Below are 11,323 nucleotides of genomic sequence, written 5' to 3' on the forward strand. Positions count from 1 at the left end.
CAAAAAGATCGTGTTTATTTTTTTTTCAATATTTTCTCTTAAAACTTCGACACAATTTTTTTTTCATACACTTCAAAAAAAAGTTTTCACGTTTGACTAAAATTTCACATCGTAGAAAAGACTGCAACTGCCTATTACTTTTCATAAGACACTTTACAATTACGCCAAAACGTCAGAAAACGGCGAGTGTGACATTTCAACGGATTTAATAAAATGAACAATATAAGACATAATTTTAACAATACTTACTAATTGAAGACATAGAAAGTTGTATATTTGTTGTATAATTTTGACACAGGAAGGGTGGATATGTATATTGTGGTTTGGATCTGCAGCTTTCGGTCGAATTTTGAAGAGCTCAAAAAAATATGCGAGATTTGGGTTTTGTGACAGAAATACAAATTTCAAAAAATCGTTAATTCTGCCACGATCTTTTGAAATGTTGTAACAAATTTTTTTATTTTTTTTCCTTATTATATACGGAATAAAAAGATATATCATTTTTGGAATAATCTATTTGAATTGCCTTTTAAAATCACTCTTAACTTCACCCATATCCATATTTTTTTTCTATTTTCGGCTTGACCACACAACAAAGTGAACTTTTCGTCCTGGTCAGACGCGTCCAGTTAACGATTACGTCATAAATAAAACATACACCATTAACACCAAAGACTACTCTTGCTAGGAGTACAATTTTTTCTTAATAAGTTTAAAAAATGACAAGAATAACTTCAAAGCAACGCTGATCATATATCGCGGTGTTACTTGTCTACACGCTCAAAATCAGTGTTATTAGGGATCATTCGAGTAACAAAATGAATAAAAGTATTGATTTTAAGGCATATTCCATTTCTGCTTTTAATTACGCACATTTTGATATATACATTTATATAGTTATCAATTCTGAAACTTATAACAAATGCAATAAAGACGAACTGGAAAGCAAAACCCGTATTATCACCAACACCGTACGCGACGTCAATATACAATCACATTTATCGATATACAGCAAAGAAGACTAGTAATTTGGTGTTGAATCTAGTAGATCAGAATTTTTTAATTGAACTTTACCTGTTTAAGGGCACTACAGCTGCCAAATTCATGTTCTACCTCGATTTTAATAAAATTCAAATAACGTGTATATAGTGATGAATTGTTTATTAAAATGTTACGCACAATCTTGGCTGATATGCATAAAACCATTATATTTCATGACACTGCATGAAAAAGAAATTGACTTGGTAATACCAAGGATTTGTATAGTTCTAACTATACAAATCCTTGGTAATACCAGAACCAGAGACATATATATTACATCTAACATCTCTGTCAGAACTAAAAAATAAACTACCGTAAGTCCACATAAGAGGGTATGGATGTGAATTAACAGAATAGAGAACAAAGGACAAAGAAAAAAAAGGAATAAAGAATAGTGAAAGAAAGAGAATAATGGAAAAAAGTGTAAGTTATTAAAAATATAACTAAAAAAAAGAAGACAGAAAAAAAGACACCCCTCCGAGACGAGCCTTACATGCACTGTTATTTGACGCTGCCGAGTTATTTTGAGATTGAGACATGTATTAGTAGTCAGCCTGTAAAGCCTCTTGCACCAATTTGAGGATTACCAAAGGTTAATTTTACGGCGGCTCATTTTATTTTGGCTTAGAAATAAACATAATTGACAAGTTTCCTTCCCCTGCACTCTCGATCCCACGTGTAAAGAAATAGCACGCACGGAATTTCAAATAAGACATTGATACATTACAACACTTGCCGTCAGTATTTGAATATAGTGATTAAGAAGGTATAGAAGATTAATGCACGCACACTATTATCCACCACTGGTCTAGATAGTTAGTCCACAAACAACGAGGGTCATAAAAACCCAGCACTTTGAACACAGCCACCGGCATGGTGTGAATCTGAAAGCTTCCCACCTCGCTTCCCACTATCCATTTCTACCATAGAAATCTTTTGCCTTTCATTTATCAAAAATGAAATATGTTGATATTAAGGGTATATAAGAATTATTGGGCAATTCAAACCATTCCTATTGTAAGTGATAAAAATAAATTTATATCAGGGTGATTGAAATGAGGGAAAAAAAGGGGGGGATCAGGAGTAAGGGCCCCCTTTTTGGGAAAAAAAATTGGTTGATTATATATGGAATCACTGAGGCATTGCAGGAGCAGGCCCCTCTTAGGCGGTCGGTGGGCCCCCACTTATGAAAAATTCTTGATCCACCACTGTGGTCTTCATACCCGTAGCCAGGGGGGTTCGTCCGAACCCCCCCCTTGAAAACAAATAAGCACTGTTAAAGTCAATGTTCTGTTCGAATTGTGACTGTTAAAGTCGAGTTTGTGAGTCAAACGAACCCCCCTTTGGAAATTCCTGGCTACGGGCCTGATCTTCATTTGTATTATCTTTTAAAAAAAAATTACACCTGTATAGTGTATATTCTAAAGTGTAAATCAAGGGAAAATAATGTAAACTATCTTTGCATTAGGACCTATTAAAAGGTATTTTAGGGGGAAGAAAGAAGGGAGGGTGATTCCATGGGAGGTAATCCACACCCCCTTCAATTTGAGAATATGCTATTATCTTGTAAATGGTCCAGATCCCCACCCCTAAACCATATATATTCTTGAATGGGACTATAAAACAAATGAAATGAAATAAAAAGGAGGTCTTTGGGGTTTCCCCACCCTGTTCAATTTGAGAATGTGCTATTACTTGTGAATGATCCAGATCCCCGCCCCTAAACCATATATATTCTTGTCGGGACAAAAAAATTAATGAAATAAAATAAAAGGGAAGTCCCACCCTCTAGTTTGAAAACTTGTAAACGGTCAAGATCCCCACCCCTAAACCATATATATATATTCTTGTATAGAACAATAAAACAAATCAAATGAAATATAGGGAGAGTCCATGGGGGTCACCCCCACCCCCACATGTTTGAGAAACTTTCAAATGGTTGAGATCCCCAGTGGTTAGGTTAAAAAAATTCCAGATCCCTGATCCCAACCCTCAAACCATATATATTCTTGTATGACTATGAGACAATAAAATAAATCAAATGAATATAGGACCATCCCCTTTGTCTTGGGTTGGGAACCCCCGCTTTTTAAAATGGCGGGATCCGCCCCGGCATACCATCTAGCTAGCTATAAAGGCTTTAAAAATATGAAATCAAATTAGGAAATTAACAGTCATGTTGACAGTGTAGGCAACTGTTTTGAATTTAAAAAAAAGCCTTTTACATATATAACAATGTTAAATTTTTTGTGCATTTATTTTTGCTTACTGTATTTTCAATAATGGACAAAATTGCATGATTAAATATTGTAATTTAAGAAAAATCAGCATGCATGTTATAAAATGCGAAGTGGAAACTGGGAATTTGACAAAGAGACAACAACCCAATCAAAGAGCAGACAACTGCCGAAGGTCACCTATGGGTCTTCAATGCAGTGAGAAAATTTCGGCACTGGTCTTCAGCACATAAATATGTATCAGAAATGAAAATGAGATACAGCTTTCAGTTGTATTAATAAAAACCTCACAATAAGTTCTGAATATCAGAATATACAGTATTGCAAGATTCTCTCAAAAAGTACACATAGATGATAGAGCTGAAAAACTGTTAAATTAATCATGCTTATTTAACATTAAAGTCCATGGAGTCCATCTAAATATGCATACCCTCGTACAAAGGAATATAAGTATGCAATAGACATCAAGTTTTCAAAAATAAGAGTATCTATGCCATTAATTCATGTAATTTAAGACAAGATCTTCAATCAAGTAATAATTTCGGTTTGTTTAAATATTTCGGAGGTTAGTATGACCTCCTTTTTGGTGATGATGTTTTCGTTTTAAAGTTGAGAAAATTGTTTGTACCAACAAAAATAAAAACAAAGTCAATCTAGAATTATGTTTTTATCATTTTTTTATGTTTAGGTTGTCAGCAAGATGAAAAGGACAAGTATGCAGTTCAAAATTCAAAATGTGGATAAGCTGAGGTTCAAGGTCTTACCTTTGCAGATTTTCATAATTTGCATGAATGAATTCAAAGGTTATATGATGGACGGCAGAGAAAGAAAAAAACAACTTCAATTATCCTGCTCCTGGATAAATGTAAAACATCTTGTTTTTAGGTAAGTTTTATGCTCTGTTTTGATAGTGTTAGTGCATTCATCTGTCCAGTCTTTCCTCTAAATTGTATCCTCTTTAAGATTTTGGTGAGTGTTCGCCATGAATTTCAGTAAGTAACTTGTGGATTTACATGTATATACTCAAAATTTAGTACTAATATTAATGAGATTTTAGCATGACATCCTGCCAAATGCTTGCTAATCATGTTTATGTTCCAGAACATACACAAGTATGTGGACTGTACGCATACAGTCTGCCCAATTTTAAGAAGTTGGTCAAGTTTATTAGAAACAAATGTACAGTACAGATCAACATAACTGAAATCTTTAATAGATTAATACAAATAGTTTAATTGCAATTAAAATAAAAACACAGGTTTAGTCGAGCTGGTACCAGACAGTACAAGTATACTTAAATGGTCTGACTGTACACATATGGTGGGACTGTAAATTCTGGACCGTAAATGTAAGATCCAAATACTGATATGGTCTGGAACATTTATACATGTACATGTCTTAAAATTAATATCAAACACATTGGTGTTTTTGGTAATAAGTTATTTGATAGAACTATAATGTTTTGGGATATCAAAATCAAAAATATCCCATTTTTACTTTTAATAAAGAAGAAGATTATTAATGTATGTATAAATGTATATTAAAATGAGACAGCAAGCCAACGACACAAAAAATAAGGATGAAACATACATAATTTTTTTGTATCAATGCTATAATTTCCAATATGTTCAAAGAGTTCAAGGTATTTTTTCATTGAAATAAAACACAAATTGAAATCTGTCAAAACTTCAAAAGCTTAAAGAAATATTGTTTCTGTTGTCTGCATTTTGTATAATATATTGCAAATTCTTGTGAATAACGAATGTTATTATAGTTGTCTAAAGTTTTAACATTGATCTTTATACTGTAAATTCATAAATTATTGCGTGCATTTATTATTGCGATTCTGTCATTTTAGACTTAAATGCGATTTTAAATTTTACGATTTTGAGAAAAATCCTGTTTAATCCATATAAAATATTTCATAATGCGAGTTTAAATTATTGCGTTTACAACTCCGTTGCATTTTTCGCAATAAAAAAAAACTCGCATTAAGGTGGTACCTAACACTACAGGGAGATAACTCTGTAAAGTCAGCTAAACGTTTTAATTACGTTGTGTTGTAAAAGGAATATTAAGCTTCTCAATGCTCAAAATTGGTGTTTGTCAAACTGCTATATAATCAGTAATTTTTCTGACAAAACGGTTGGTTCAAAATTTTTGAAATTTTTATATTTTTGTTAAAGGGTAAAAGTAAATACTTTGACAAAATTTTATGAAAATTAAACGAGCCAAATTAATTTTAGTGAAAGTGTTGGGTACCACCTTAATTCTGAATTTACAGTATATATATTATGTATATAACTTGGGAAAATACCCAAATGTTATAAAGAAGAACACATTAATTGATTGTTATATGGTATTAGAATAGGAAGATGTGGTATATTGCTAATTTGACAACCCTCCATCAGAGACCAAAGGATGTAGGCTGTTAGCAACTGATGACACTGGACAACCTTTAACAATCAGTAAAATCCATACCACATAGCTATTTTTATTGAAAATCATTTTATTGCTACATGTATGCAAACAATTTTGTATAATACATTACTTTAGATTTTATTGGTTCTTTTTCAGAAGGATTGAAATTCACCACCTAGAATAAATGGAGAAAACAAAGAAACAAGACCAGAATAAATTCAAAGACAAAAGTTGGATCAGTTATTATTTTCATCACTCAGTCAATGATTTGAAGTTCTTTAAAATACAAAAAAATATTGAAACCACAATAATGTCAAAGTTCTGTGCTGAATGACCAAAAAGTGGACTATACCATCAAACAATGCTGGATGATAAGAAACTATTAATGTTTTGTGTTGAGGGATATTGTGAATAAAATAGATTTACTTAAATAGCTACAAGAATGTTAAGCCTAACAATAGAGGTTTTATTGATTTCAAATGGTAAATAATTGTGTTTCAAGAAAGTATTCTGTAATTCACGAATAAACATACATTGATACTTACATTATCTGCTTTGTTGTTTAAAAGTTTAGTTATTAACAGTTATAGAACAATATGCTAAATTAACATTTCCCAAGAAAAAAAGATATTCAATTAAAAAGATTCATATTATAATAATTTACTACCAAATAGAATACATTGTAACATACACATTACTGTATATTTATATCTATATATTTACAATTAGAATCCCATAGGATTTTAATTTGTCCCATGGGATATTAAAAATCCCATGGGATAATAAAAATCCCATGGGATTTTTTTTGTCCCATGGGACAACAAATATCCCATGGGACTACAATTATCCCATGGGACCAAAAAAAATCCCATGGGATTTAACCAAAATCCCATGGGATAATGGTCAATCCCATGGGATTTTGCCTTGTCCCATGGGATATTGAAAATCCCATGTTTTTATAATTCAAATTGCAAAATAAATATGAAAGAAACTATATATAACCAATGAAATTATTGAATCCCATGTAATTCCGCACATTTTGGTTATATACATGATATTGTAGCTATTGTTTGAGGCGGCGGCGGATTTGCAAATGAGTGTTTTGCAAATTAAAAGTGTCCAGTGTTTATTTATTAGTATGCCCTCCTCAATATGTATATTGTGTTCATAAATATATGCTCTCACAGGTGTGCAATTCTTCACAGATATTTATGAAATTTATATCAAAGATTTATATCAGCAATGTCTTGGACGAGTTTATATATAGCATTTGTATTCCTTAAAAATGTAAGTTCTAAACAAAATTACATTGTATAAGCACATTTAGGTTTACAATATTTGTTAGATGTTTATAAAATTTTCAACAAAGGTTCGTATCAATAGACGTGCCTCTGTAAAATTTGAAAATCAGTGCCGATCAACTTCTTTTAAATAGCTTTTTCTTGGATTTATCGAATTGCAAGTACATTTTAATGAGAGAAAATGGCAAATCTTATGTTTTTATTATTGAACAACATCTTCATCTACAAAAATATCTGTTTAAATTTTGAAAACTCAAAAAATCAATGTGGCAAAAATTGAAGTGTTGCTGTTTATCAGTGTCATTTACTGTAAAATAAAATGTGCTTATTGGAATAGTTTATCTGGTAATTGATCTATCAAAAGCTTCAGATGTAAACTCTCTTCGCCAATCCCCACAAACGCACAATCTCAGATGAACCACGTTGAAAATTTATGTTTTCGTCCGGGAAACTAAGACAGTCAAAATAATGAGATATAAATAAAAAAAAAACGGTGCACAACTATTTTCTTAACGGATATATCTACTAACTCATGTTTAATTGTTATAGGGGGTGCGGATAATAGATTTGTACCCTCGGAACCACTTTGGTAAACCGTGTTCTGGTCTGGAAAATTGAAGGTGCACAACTTTTCCCTCTTCGGTTCCCGTAAAAGAAAATGTGCAAATTAAGAGTGCTTCTGATGAGTGGTCAATTAATATATAGTTTAGAATTAGAGATGTGCTTCCCCCAAAAAACTACATTATAAAATATCCTGTCCTGTACAAGATGTGGTTTAGGGGAAGTTGTAGATTAAAGAAAGGGTAACCTCAAGAGAAGACTCAGCTTTGCAGACGAAACAAATATTGGAAGTGACAAAAGTGATGTGAACTATTATCTTATAAAACAGTAACTGTGTCGTAGTAAGGGTGACTCACCAACCGATGCACACCTACACACATTTCTCCTCCAAAGCGTTTGATTTTGATTAACAAACGAATGTGTATGCCCCAACTACGATAGTAGAGGGGCATTATGTTTTCTGGTCTGTGCCTCCGTTCGTCCGTCCGTCCGTGCGCCCGTTCGCACAACTTCAGGTTAAAGTTTTTGGTCAAGGTAGTTTTTGGTGAAGCTGAAGTCCAATCAACTTGAAACTTAGTACACATGTTCCCTATATGGTATAATCTTTCTAAATTTAATGCCAAATTAGATTTTTTACCCAATTTCACGGTCCATTGAACATGGAAAATGATAGTGCGAGTGAGGCGTCCGTGTACTTAGGACACATTCTTGTTTTTCTATGGTTCATGATATTTATTGATTGTCCTTGAATATTAGTTAGACATCCACCTTTTATATAATGAATTATGATAAATTATGACGTTTAAAAATTTTTAACATTTAAACTTGGATAAAAAAAAAAAACCATGTGTGCCATATTTACTTAGGAACCCAATATCTTTAGCCCGTATCCCTGACGACGGATATTCATAGGAGTCCTATCATTGGAGCTTTGGAGCCTGGTCCCTCAAAGAAGGCCCGAAGCCTTAAAAAAATCTCAAAGGGGATCCCATAATGTGGAGCATGTTGTTCAACGACAAGTTTGGATAAACAGATAAAGCGCTTGGACCAGGGTCCATGTTACCCCAAATATAATCAAATGATTTATAAAAGAGTGTAATTACAATAAACTACTTAAAATTAGTTTGATTGTGAAATCACAGTGTACAAGCGGACAGTGACACAAAACGGAAGTTGCTGATCTGTCCGACGGCGATCGGCTCGTCGTTTTTCAAAAAAATATAGAATATCAACACAAAGTGTCCCATAATGGATTGTTCAGCAGCTCAAGGTAAGTGAATAACTACAATGATGTATTTTTGACCATTTAAAGCTTATTTTATGCTTTTAGCATCAACCGTCTTTATAAAATAACTCCTGATCATGAAGAGGGGTCAAAATTTTGCGATTTTTCGAGTCATAAATCTTAACAAAACTCCGAAAATTCAAACATTTTCAAGATTTTTAATCGATACATAGTTGAATAATCATATTCCGCATACACACACAAAAGTTTGGTTCATTTTTTTTTATTATATTGTCACAATTGAATCTTTTCTATTCAAAGTGTACTGTCCGCCTCGTTGCCACCGTATGTTTTCATACTGTCCGATTCGTTGGTCATATTCATGATCGATATCTTAAGCAAAAGTAAGATTGAAACATGCAATTTATCCACATTCATGACCGATTTCCTAGGAAATATCAACATTTATAAAATGTTACTGATTATTACATATAAAAAGCATTGTTAATGCATGCACATGAAAATTTAATATACGTTTCTCTAGTTTGTTTTAGGAAAATGGGGCACGTAGGTGATTTTTATGGTATATTTATTCATACATTCATGTGGAACATTGTTATTTTTATCACTCAAAAACATAAATAGGGGTAATAACTTTTCATGAAAAATACAACCATGCAACAAAAGTTATTTCTAGGCCTTTTATAGCTGACTATGCGGTATGTATGGGCTTTGCTCATTGTTGAAGGCCGTACGGTGACCTATAGTTGTTCATTTCTGTGTCATTTAATTTGTTCTCTTGTTTAGAGTTGTCTCATTGGCAATTACACCAAATCTTCTTTTTTATATTTATAAACGTTTGACACAGAAAATCAAAACAATAGTTTCTTACACCCAGTTTGCGTCTTATTTCACCAATAATCAAACAAATCTCATGGCTTGGAATTCAAGTCAAAAAGAATCAATTGAAAAGTTACGGTGTACTTGAATGGTCCATGAGTTTGTTTTCCTATTGCCTTAGTAGAGGTAAGAATACTTATATACACACATTTAACATGAAGTATGCGGTGAAGCCTTTCTTGTTAAATTTTTTATCATAACTTGCATTTATTCTGTATGAGTTATTATTCAATTCTTATATGTACAAATCATCGATTAAATAAATTAATATGAATACATTCACGTTACTTAATACATGTATTTGTAATCGCTTAGGCAGTTGCGGATCCAGGCGGTCGGGGGTCCGGGGTTGGGAACCCTAGTTAGAATCTAACAACAAGGTCCGCAAACGATGAATACGAGCAGCAGACATGATTAAAGGTTCTGGAAGAGTGACCAATGTCCCCCTTTAATTGACACGAGATCCAAGCTGAATATATAATCTATAAATATTTTCCATATATAATCATAGACAGTATCTGTGTTGAATAAAGTTTAAATGTGGATAAATTGCATGTTTCAATCTTACTTTTGCTTAAGATATCGATCATGAATATGACCAACGAATCGGACAGTATGAAAACATACGGTGGCAACGAGGCGGACAGTACACTTTGAATAGAAAAGATTCAATTGTGACAATATAATAAAAAAAAAATGAACCAAACTTTTGTGTGTGTATGCGGAATATGATTATTCAACTATGTATCGATTAAAAATCTTGAAAATGTTTGAATTTTCGGAGTTTTGTTAAGATTTATGACTCGAAAAATCGCAAAATTTTGACCCCTCTTCATGATCAGGAGTTATTTTAAAAAGACGGTTGATGCTAAAAGCATAAAATAAGCTTTAAATGGTCAAAAATACATCATTGTAGTTATTCACTTACCTTGAGCTGCTGAACAATCCATTATGGGACACTTTGTGTTGATATTCTATATTTTTTTGAAAAACAACGAGCCGATCGCCGTCGGACAGATCAGCAACTTCCGTTTTGTGTCACTGTCCGCTTGTACACTGTGGAAATGCAAACTGGCTAAATGAGAAATGTCCGTTGTTTACTGACATGCCAAAACAAGGCATAAGGTTTGTTTGCAGTTTGTTATTATCAGAACTTACTAGACACAGTTCTACTCGCCGTTTACGTTTGATTGCAATCGATGTTCAAATTGATCCTTTTCATTAAAAATCTTCATTGATCATAAAATATTTCCCTGTCAATAGTGACATGCGATCATGCATGTCTTTATGGAACGCCAACACTGTCTTATTATGACCATTATTAATTATATGTTGTGCATTTACCTTTATATGATGTGCATTTACCTTTATATGATGTGCATTTACCTTTATATGATGTGCACTTGTCATCATATGATGTGCAAATATCCTTATATGATGTGCAAACATCATTATATGATGTGCAAACATACTTATATGATGCGCATATATACTTATATGATGTGCAAATATACTTATATGATGTGCAAATGTACTTATATGATGTGTAAACATTCTTATGTGATGTGAAAATATACTTATATTATGTTGAAAGATCCTTATATGATGTGCAAATATACTTATATTATGTTGAAAGA

General features: G+C 32.5%; 1 protein-coding gene and 1 long non-coding RNA gene across 2 annotated transcripts in view; one reads left to right on the plus strand and one right to left on the minus strand.

The window, feature by feature from the left end:
- Positions 1 to 11,323, minus strand: part of LOC139517331 (uncharacterized) — a 41,735-nt gene that overhangs the window by 23,887 nt on the left and 6,525 nt on the right. The gene's annotated exons all lie outside the window — the stretch shown is intronic.
- Positions 1,239 to 6,176, plus strand: LOC139517330 (uncharacterized). The gene is made up of 3 exons (XR_011663131.1): positions 1,239 to 1,807; positions 3,967 to 4,163; positions 5,856 to 6,176. It is a non-coding gene; the product is annotated as an uncharacterized lncRNA (long non-coding RNA).

Source organism: Mytilus edulis, chromosome 3, assembly GCF_963676685.1.
Source record: "Mytilus edulis chromosome 3, xbMytEdul2.2, whole genome shotgun sequence".
Classification (NCBI taxonomy): domain Eukaryota; kingdom Metazoa; phylum Mollusca; class Bivalvia; order Mytilida; family Mytilidae; genus Mytilus; species Mytilus edulis.